The sequence below is a fragment of the Medicago sativa genome, chromosome 4 (assembly GCF_051527215.1).
Source record: "Medicago sativa cultivar Bolivia chromosome 4, Bolivia_mono, whole genome shotgun sequence".
Lineage (NCBI taxonomy): Eukaryota > Viridiplantae > Streptophyta > Magnoliopsida > Fabales > Fabaceae > Medicago > Medicago sativa.
This window is the reverse complement of record NC_140752.1, coordinates 33,043,095-33,054,142: the sequence shown is the minus strand read 5'-3', so window position 1 is coordinate 33,054,142 and position 11,048 is coordinate 33,043,095.

Below are 11,048 nucleotides of genomic sequence, written 5' to 3'. Positions count from 1 at the left end.
CCTTGCCGGATCGATCATGAATAGCATGGTATGTGTCAGCTAGCAAAGTAGGAACCGGATTCTTGGAGTGGAAGATCATAATAGCATTCATGTCTACGAAGCCATCAAGATTCGGAAAGAGAATAAGCCCATAGATGAGAAGTGCAAGAATAGCCTCAAGAGTGTCCTGACAAGTGGTATTGAGGTTGGCTTTCCCAAGAAGATACTCTGAAGTGAACCCTCGGATGCGTGCCTTAGTGACAAGATTCTTGGAGACATCGGTGGTCTTGAGATAGAGATCCTTAGCAATAACCAATGGAGTAGGAGGATTTTCAGGTCCTAAAAAAGGTATCCCCTTAGCAATAGATAATCCCATCAAGGAGGAATAAGCCTCTAGAGTAGGCACCAACTGAAAGTCTGGGAAAGTGAAGCACCGATACTTCGGATCATAGAATTGCACTAGAGTGTGCACAAGCTTCTCATCCACATTAGTATGGAGAATAGGGAGTAAGGCCCCGTAGCGACGTCGGAAACCAGTCGGATCCTCAATCTTGAGTGTCAAATCTCTCAAACTAGCCAAATCCACTTCCTTGAACTTGTAGGACTTAGTCATCTTCATTCCTACAATGTTTACAAATTCCACTTGTCTAAGCCCTTCGATAACAATGCATGGAAAAAGTTTATGCATGTATGCATGTATGCATGAATGCATGATTATGTTCAAGTTCGGAGAAAACATGGTGGGTTGAAGTTCAAAGTCGAGGAGTCATGGGTGGACACGGTGTCCGGTGAAACTAGGGTTTTAGGAAATAGTAACCGGGTTCTAAAAAGTTCCCAAGTTGCAACCTCTCCGACGTATATCACGGTGTCACGAGACGACACTCGCTCCATGATTATCCGTGGAAGGTCTAACTTGAGTGTAGTATCGCGTGACGACTAAAATTCGAGACAACACTCGGTTTAGCCTCCGCACTACATCCTAGAAAATGGCCATGGATGGGTTTGGTTATCTACGGTTCATAGCGTCATAGAACAATCAGAAGTAAAGTGCCTAAACGCGACAACACGCGCCGACAACATCACCTCCAAAATGCCTCAGCTATGTGGGATTGATCGCATAATCCAAAACACGAGGCAACCCCCGGAATGAATTGTCGATTATATCCCTCCTAAATCCTAAGTTCACTCAGCCCGGGTGCAGGACTTTTGATATTCTCACCCCACACGTTTGCAAGAAATTAAACATTTATTCACATAGGAAAGCAAGTAAAAGAAATAAGTAAGAAAGAGCGCAAGCGTGGAAATAAAGACTAGGCGTAACTCTCGAATCTCCCCAGTGAAGTCGCCAGCTGTTTTATCTTGGTTTTCGGGTGTCAAACATTGATTACGTTTGAACCTTTTTAACCGGTGATATCTTATTTTTTCTTGGGAAGGGAAAAAGTAAGCAAAACCCTTGAGAATCGAGGTCCGGGAGTTGTTTTCGCTACGGGAAGGTGTTAGGCACCCATAACGACTATAGTATTCTATAGGAACCGTCTTTAATTTCTACGCGCGCGCTTTATTTTTAAATGCTATTTTGAAAATGTTATTAATCCTAAGAGTTTTCTAAGTGAAGAATTGGAGGGAGAAGAATGTTTTTGGATTTTTATTTTAGTCGAATTGAAGGAATTTTGTTCCTTGCCTACGTACCTGTTTAAGGGATCAAATCCACCGTAGTTCTCTCTCAAAAATGTTTTTGTTTTTGTTGGTTGATTTTAAGTTTGAAAATTGGATTTTGAAGAATGGAAAGAGGCCTCAAGGGCATGAGATTGGGAAATTGTGAGGTTGAATTAGTCATTTGCAAAAATAAGTCAAAGTATGATTAAAGTTTATTGAAATTTGATTAAGAAAATGAAAAGGAAAATCAATGGGGTTTTGACCCCAAGGTTTGTTGTAAAAAAGATTTGGGTGAAGTTTGTTCATATTTTTTTAGAAAGTTGATTTTTTTCTCTAAGTATAAAGCCTAAACATTCATCTAAGCATACAATCCTAAACATACATCTAAACATGCATATTCTAGCTATATCTAAAGTGGCGTGTGTGCATGTGTCGGTGCTTGTGTCGGTGTACATCATTAGAGTCCATTGTCCTTTACATCATACCCTAGATACATTCTATGGCCTCTTTGCCAAGAAAATTAAAAGTGCATAAAGGAAAATATTACAAAACTCCTAAATGTTTACATTCTAACTTTGGTACAAATTAAATTGCAAGAAAGAAATAGAGATGAATATGGGATGAAATGGAAATGCTTATGAAATGATGAAACATGAAATGAAAGGAGTTAGTAGCACATGACAATATCAAAAGAAATAAAGCAAGAGAAACACTAGAACATAAAGGATAGAAAATGAGTGCAAACATGGCTAAAATTTGTTCATAGAATGCAAGAACCATATGACCTATAATTCACACATTCCAATACATTTTTAAAGGTTTAGAATCAAGTCTTGGAATGGGAATTAAGGCAACATGATTTACTTGGCATTTTAAAATAAATTTTAAGCATATTTGCATTATTAACTACTCAACTAACTTGTAAGCTAAGTAACCAACTAAAATTCACCATTATGCAACAATATTAAACACAAACAGCAACTAAAACCCTACGAGACCAAGTGGTATAGGTCACAAGTGCTCATCAAGCAATTGGGATTGAAATCAAGCAAAGTTTCACTCAATTTTAGCACAAAATATCACAAAATAATAGGAAAATTAGCCACATTATCTTTTACCAATTTTTATTATGCAAAATTATCACAAGAACACCACAAAGTTATCAAGAAATGTGTATGAAAAATTTTTGGAATTTTTAAGGAATTTTTAGACACAAAAACATATAAAATTTTCACAAGTTTTTAACAAAATAGTAAACAATTGACAAGAAAATATCACATACTTTTTAACCAAGATTCAACATATAACAATATTACAAAAATATCAAGAAAATGATTAAGAACACATAGGAATTTTTTAGGAATTCTTTAAAGGATCTTTTAGGCTAAAAAGTGCAAGAAAATTACTAATCCTAACAAAAAAAAAAATGGTAAACAAATAGAAAGAGTGCTACACATATTTTTTACCAAGATTCACCACATAACAATGTCACAAAAAAAGTCAAGAAAAATGATTAAGGACACGTAAAAAAAATTTTAGGACTCTTATCATGAAAATCTAACACAACAGGGGGTACGAATAGCAGAAATAGCAAGAAACACGCAGGGATGGGGGGCGCAAAGAGCAGCATATGCACAGGCCAGGCAGAATGGGCTCCAGGGAGGAAATGGACCGGGTTAGGGCTTGGTGTGGGTTAAACCGGTTCAGGGAGAGTATAAAATCCACAGAACCGGTCCAACTCACATTTCCCATTCCAACTTCTCTCTCTAAGTCCATCTAGAGAGAGAGAGTCTGCAACTCTCCTTCTTCCTCTTTGTTCTAAGGCCGGTCATCTTCTCCGATGAGAGAAGGAACTCCGGCGACGGTTACCGACGACGGTTTCCGGCGCCGGTGACTCAAACTTCTCCGATTCGAAATATTTTCATGTTTTCTGAAATCCTTTTTTTTGTGGCGATGACGAATCCGACCTTAGAATTCTCAGACGAGCCTTGGATCCTACTAGATCTAAAGAAACAGATTCGAACAAAAACAAAATAAGAACAGAAGAGAGAAAGAGGTTTACCTGATGAATATTTGGAGGTTATGACGAAGGAAGACGATAGAGCAAGTTGTTGCCTCGTCCTGGCTTCTGGTAAGTATCTGAGTTCAACCTTTGGAGGTTCTTCCTCTTCTCTCTCTTCGTGTTCTTCGTTTTCAACGAGTATGATGAACCGGTTCGCCTTCGCTTTGATTCCTCTTCTTCTCTGACTCACGCACGCGCCTCCTGTGATCGGTGCTTGAGTTTGTCACGCTCCGTAACGAACTCGCACTCGAATTGCAACGTTCGCGTGATTCTTGCTCGATGATGATGATGTATCTGAGAGCTGCTACTGATTCTGATCGATTAGATTGAACTTAGGGTTTTGACTCATGGATTTTGACGGAAAAATTGGACAAATTAGGGTTTGTTACAATACGTAACTAACTCTAATGGTGTTTGTTTCTCTGGAATTTTTGATTGCGGTTCAATGATGATTCATGTTGATGATGAATGTTAGTGACGAATTGTGATGATTTCTGGGGAAATTTGATGAATTAGGGTTTGAAGATGATGAATTCGTTCATCATGTTCTTGAGTTTTTCTGCGTTTTGATCTTTTTGTGGTGGAGAGAGAATGGAATTTCTGTTTTTTGATGATGTGTACAGAAAATGAATGGTGGTTGCTGACTTTGACTGGTGAGTTGGCTTTTATAGCTGACACATGTATGGACTGGACCAATGGGGTTTTGATACGTGGCATACCCTTGTAACAAACTTCTGTGGACCACTAAGACTCTGACACGTGTACATAATAGATGATTTGGACAAAAGAGGACTAAATTGCAAAATAACAAAATTAAAAGGCCTAAAAAGAAAATTAAAGGGACTTGAATGCAATTTTGGACACCTTGGACTTAGAAAAAAAAACTAAAGATAAAATTGGAATAAAAAATGGTAACTTGACTAAACGTAAAGTGAAACGATTAAAATTGACAAAACGGACTAAAATGAACCAATGGCCTAAATGAGGTACTTTAAAGTACCTCTCTGCCGAAATTTCGTGTGAAATGACCAAATTGCCCCTGGGGCTGAAAATGACTCAGATGCAATTGAAAAATGGATTTTTAACAGAAATTGAATCAAAGACTCATACAAGCAAAATTAAAAGACTCAGAGACAATTTTTTAGGATTTAAACAGGGTTTTAACACATGAAAAGACCAAAATGCCCCTAGGGGCAAAACTGACTCAAAATGACTTCAAATGCAATTTTTGGCAAGGGTTTCGACATAGAATGAAACAAAGACTTATTCAAACTACTTGAAAAGACTCAAACAAAATTTTGAAAGACTGAGAGACATTTGACATAGGAAATGACTAAAATACCCTTGCATGTAAATTTTGCAAATAACATTGAAATAAAATGCAGAGAAAGATGCAATTGATCAGAGACATATCAGATGACTTATAATGCAAGAAAAGAAGAATTGAACAAGTATTTTTAGGTCCAAAATTAGGGTATAACAACGATTTGCAAAAAGAATGGAGTCATCATGAAAGTAAGAAGAAGGGGAATCAAGATGTAGTGGTAGAGAGCCCAGCGGTGTCTAAGAAAGATAGCAGTAAAAATGTGCAGCCTATTCTTACTTCAGTCTTGGAACCAATCTTATGTCCGGTGGATACAAACAATGCAACAATGCAGCAAGGTTCAAAGATAAAGCCAACAGATTCTTCTCAATAGACAAATAACAATGGTCCATGGAGTCTTGACTGGTTGGCGCAAGTACCAGTTCAGGAAGGTGGAAATGTTTTCACGGCTGGGTCATTTGATGGTGCTGTTCAGCCTTCTGTTTCTGTACTTGCACAGCCTGTGGTATCGAAGCAGCCATTAAAAAAGAGAACAGCAGGTAGTTATAAGCATTCGATGGGTTTTATGAAGAAAATTGCAAGGATGCCTGCAGCTGACCGTAAATAAATATTGAAAGTGTTGAGAAAACGAGATCGTACACGGAAGACAAGCAAGGCTTCCCAGACTTCTAAGAGCATGGCAGCAATGGTTTCTACTACAGACTCATCTAAAAATTCTTCTTCTAGTGTTAATAACGACTGGAAAAATTGGATTTTGGCTCATGACAAACCACAAGGGGTGGCGAAAGACGTTAAAGAAATAGGAAAGGTGATTGGTGTGAGTTTTAAAGGGTGATCCTAATAATAGTTTTAACTTACTAACGAGGGCGGGGAGAAGGGAGTGGCGGGCAGCAGGGGGTTCTGATGTTACTGGTGAGGGAGCAGGAGGTTCTTTGAATGAAGGGGACGGGTGTTGAGGGTGTAGGTGTGGAGGAAGATGGGGGAGGTGTGTGGGTTCAATGAAGGTTATTTCATATAATGTGAGGGGGTTAGGAGGCGGTGAGAAGAGGGTGGAGGTTCGACGGTTAGTTCAAGAGAAGAATCATGTTGTGTTATGTATTCAGGAATCGAAGTTGAGTTTTGTCGACGACTTCTTGATTAAATCTATTTGGGGACTTACTCCTTGTAGATATTCTTATCAACCATCTCTTGGGGCATCTGGTGGCTTAATTACGGTGTGGGATAGTTCTCTTTTGGATGTCTGGTCTACCATGAGTTTTGGGCATGTCCTTGTTATTACTGGCAGGGTCATTGCTACAGGAGAGGTTATTGTTATTATTAATGTGTATGCGCCTTGTTAAACGGAGGCTAAAAAGAATTTGTGGGAGCGGCTGGTCACTTTCATTACTAGCAAGACTGATTTCTGTTTGTGTTTATGTGGAGACTTTAATTCGATTCGTGACATCGACGAAAGAAAAGGAAGGAGTACGGTGTTCAGACAGGCAGATGCAGACATTTTTAATAAATTCATTGATGATAGTTCTTTGATTGACTTGCCAATATGGGTCGGTTGTTTACGTGGTATCGAGGTGACGGTGTATCGATGAGTAGACTAGATAGGTTCTTGTTGTCTGAAAAGTGGTGTGCGGTGTGGCCTAATAGTATTCAGGTGGCTTATCAGCGGGGTCTCTCCGACCATGTTCCTCTGATGTTACATATTGATGAAGCAAATTGGGGACCCCGTCCGTTGAGGATGCTAAAATGTTGGTCAGATTATCCGGGTTATGCGAATTTTGTTCGTGAGCAATGGACTTCCTTTCAAGTGCAAGGGTGGAGCGTTTATGTGCTGCACCAAAAGCTTAAAATGATTAAACATAGTTTAAAAGAGTGGCATAGACAACATTCTCAAAACTTGGAAGGAAAGATGTTGAAGGTAAAAGATCGCATCTCTTATTTTGATTCAAAAGGAGAGGTGACACCTCTTAGTGATGTAGAGGTGGAGGAGCTTCATGATTTGTCGGCTAATTTGCATTCCATGGCTCGGACATCAAATAGTATTAACTGGCAGAAGGCTAGATTGAATTGGTTACAGGAAGGTGACGCAAACTCCAAATTTTTCCATGGTGTTATGTCTAATCGTCGCCGCCGCAACACTATTAATTTGGTGAATGTTGATGGAGTTGGTGTTGAAGGTGTTCAGAATATCCGTATGGCAGTCTTTAATCATTTTTCTAGTCATTTTAAATCCATAGGAGCTGATCGGCCAAGTGTGGGCAGCATCCCATTTCGTAAATTATCTTTTGGCGAGGGGGGTAATTTAACTAGGCCATTTTCAATGGAAGAAGTGAAACAAGCTGTGTGGGATTGTGATAGTTTCAAAAGTCCTGGTCCGGATGGCATCAATTTTGGTTTTTTAAAAGAGTTTTGGGATTTGGTAAAGGATGATTTCATGCGGTTTATGGTGGAATTTCATCGTAACGGAAAATTAACGAAAGGTGTTAATTCTACATTTATAGCTTTGATTCCAAAGATCAATAGCCCGCAAAGGCTCAATGATTTTCGGCCTATTTCTCTGGTGGGTTGTATGTATAAGGTGCTTGCGAAGGTTTTAGCTAATCGACTTCGAAGTGTTATGGGCAGTGTTATTTCAGACTCACAATCAGCTTTTGTCAAAGGAAAGCAAATTTTAGATGGTATTCTGATTGCCAATGAGGTGGTTGATGAAGCAAAACGTTTGAATAAAGAAGTTTTACTATTCAAAGTTGATTTTGAAAAGGCCTATGATTCGGTGGACTTACTTTATTTAGATACAGTGATGGCGCAGATGAATTTCCCGACTCTTTGGCGAAAATGGATAGCAGAATGTGTGGGTACTGCGATGGCTTCAGTTCTTGTAAATGGTAGTCCGACTAAGGAGTTTCACTTAGATAGGGGCCTTCGTCAAGGGGACCCTCTTTCTCCGTTTCTTTTTTTGCTGGCTGCAGAGGGGTTTAATGTTTTGATGAAATCTCTGGTGACGGCGGATTTGTTCCATGGCTACGAAGTGGGAAGCATGGGTGAGGTTAGATTAACCCATTTACAATTTGCAGATGATACTCTCATAATAGGCAAAAAGTGTTGGTTGAATGTCAGATCTATGCGGGCGGTGTTATTATTATTTGAGGAGATATCAGGGTTAAAGGTGAATTTTAATAAGAGTATGCTGACAGGTGTTAACATATCTGATACTTGGTTAGCGGAGGCGGCATCAGTATTGCAGTGTAGGAAGGGTTCCATTCCTTTTGTTTATTTGGGGCTTCCTATTGGTGGGGATTCTCGAAGATTGAGTTTTTGGAAACCGGTGGTTGATAGTATTATGGCTCGCCTGTCCTTGTGGAATAATAAATTTTTGTCTTATGGAGGTCGCCTGGTATTACTGAAATCTGTCCTGTCTTCGCTTCCGGTTTACTTTCTTTCCTTCTTCAAGGCTCCCACAGGTATAATCTCTTCTATAGAATCTATTTTTAAATTTTTTTTTTGGGGGGGTGGTGAGGATAATAGAAAAATTGCATGGATAAAATGGGATTCTATTTGTGTCCCAAAGGAGGATGGAGGGTTGGGGGTGAGGAGGATGGGTGCTTTTAATTTATCTTTGTTAGGGAAATGGTGTTGGAGGATGCTGATAGATAAGGACGACCTTTGGTATAGAGTCTTAAAGGCCCGTTATAGTGAGGTAGGGGGGCGGTTGCAGGAGGGTGGGAGATGTGGGTCTGCGTGGTGGAGAAACTTGTGTTTTATACGTAGTGGGGTTGATGAGGGAGTGGGTAACTGGGTTGAAGATAACATTCGTCGTGTAGTTGGTGACGGACATACTACTTTATTCTGGCTAGATAAATGGGTCGGGGACAGGCCTTTATGCCATCAATTTCCTCGGCTCTTTAATTTAGCGGTGAATAAGGAGTGTTCGGTGGAGGATATGGCGCGAAGGGGTTGGGAGGACGGAGGGTGGGCTTGGGTGTGGATACCAAATTTGAATTGTAGAAATTTGCTACGTTTGCTGCTCCTTTTTTAATTAAAACCAACAGTTCTGTTGTATGGTTGTTGGGGAAATATCTTAAGTTTTCTAATGGAACAATGCAATATTAGATTGTGGTAAATAAAATACTGGAGCCTTGCTAGTTTGCTTAGTCTGCCTATAAGCGATAAGGGAATGATATTGGTAGGAACACACTTTTAAATACAATTTATTGAACACTTTCTTTCAATACAATTTATTGAACACTTTCTTTCATGGTTAAATTGGTAGAGTGTCGCTAAATTTATGTGGGGATTCGAGTTATAATGAGTTTCGTTTGAATTTCTCTCAATAAGATGGTGGATGTTAAAAATAATGTATTAGAAATGTTTTGATATCAATCCTATACTGTCTATAGATGCGAAGTACCAAGTGAATCTTTGTCATGGTTTGACAAACATTGGGCAGTTTAAGTATTCAAACATATAACATTTTATCAGAAAGACAATGACACGTAACATTGGAAATTTGGTATCTGGGTTAATTGTTAATCTTGTCCAGGTTTTCTGATCTGATTTGACGAGTTTCTTCTTGATATGAATGAATACAGGGGACTCTAGGAGAGTGTTAGAATACTCTCCTTATTATCTCTAACACTCAATTCAGTGAAATCGTATAGATTTCATATAAAAACAGTGGGACTTAGATTTCACCAAATAAATAAATGTGTTGAAATGAGAGTTTTTCTATAACCCCATGAATACAATATGGTCTATCCAAACCAAGTATCAAATATGATTGTCTAATGTCAAGTAAACTTGGTTAGATCTATCGATTTGGTTTTTAGTACGTTGATAATCGAAATGGTTGAATGTCATACACCGTCTCAAAATCTCACAAATTAAGTCTGAAAATCATGTGAAATGAAAGTGGTATTTCTTTTGAAATGTTATTTTATAAGTTCCTTCATCAAAGATTCAATGCCCAAAGAGCAATTTCATTTTTCAAATACTTTTCAAAGAAACAGTCGAATCAAGTTACGAAATGCTCTAACATTCTTTTCGATTTGAGGAACATCTTTCGATAACAAATTGAAACTTCCTTTAAAATTTACTTTTTTTCACAAACAATACTCATTAATCAAAACCTCCTCTAAAAATTACTTGCAACATGTTTAGCAACTTTTCAAAAGTCTAAAATTTTTCATAATGAATGATGAAACTTTTTTTTTTTGAAGGAAATGAATGATGAAACTTATTCACAACAATCCAAAGTATCTTTCACTTCTTCAACAATTTATCCACACAGTACAACACCAAGCTGAACGTCAAAATTATACCAAGCTATCTATCAGTTTCAATTAACACAAGAATTGAATTCCTCCATAAAGCTATCAAACTCTCTTAAATAGTCCCTTTTACATTGTTTTCCCTCCAAGATATTCACTTTTTTGTCATTCATCAATTCAATCGTCTTAAACCTTCAGCTTAGATAAATTTCAAATTACACAATCGTTGGGAAAATGAACGGAAACAGCCACATTAGGTTCGGCCCCAATGATAGTGTAATTTAGACAAAATGCAATATTGGATTGAAAAATTGTCTTTGATTAATCAAAAGATGATTTGCTTCTCCAAATACATAGTTACTCATATAAGAGTTTCCCAACACACACGTAGGTTATAATACTTTGTTCTGGATGTTTAAAATTTTTGAGTCACACCACACATTTTAAAAGTACTACTATTCATTATAATATTTTCGTTGACATGGTGTTTACACTGATTTTTGGTAAACAATCGCTAGTTTAAAAATAGTTACTTGCAAGATCAACCAGTAAATCTTAGGAGCATATTTCTGCTTTTTGTGTTATTTCAAGAAACGTAATGTGCATAAAGAGTTAAATAAAACAAAGAAAATAAAAGCAATCGAACTCAACCCATTTGAATTCAATCGAAGTTTGTTAAGTAAAAAACAAAGAAATTGTTCAACGTGAACAAGTAAAATGCGAAGATATTTAAGACAAAGAACTTAAATTGCATTGATTGAATGTA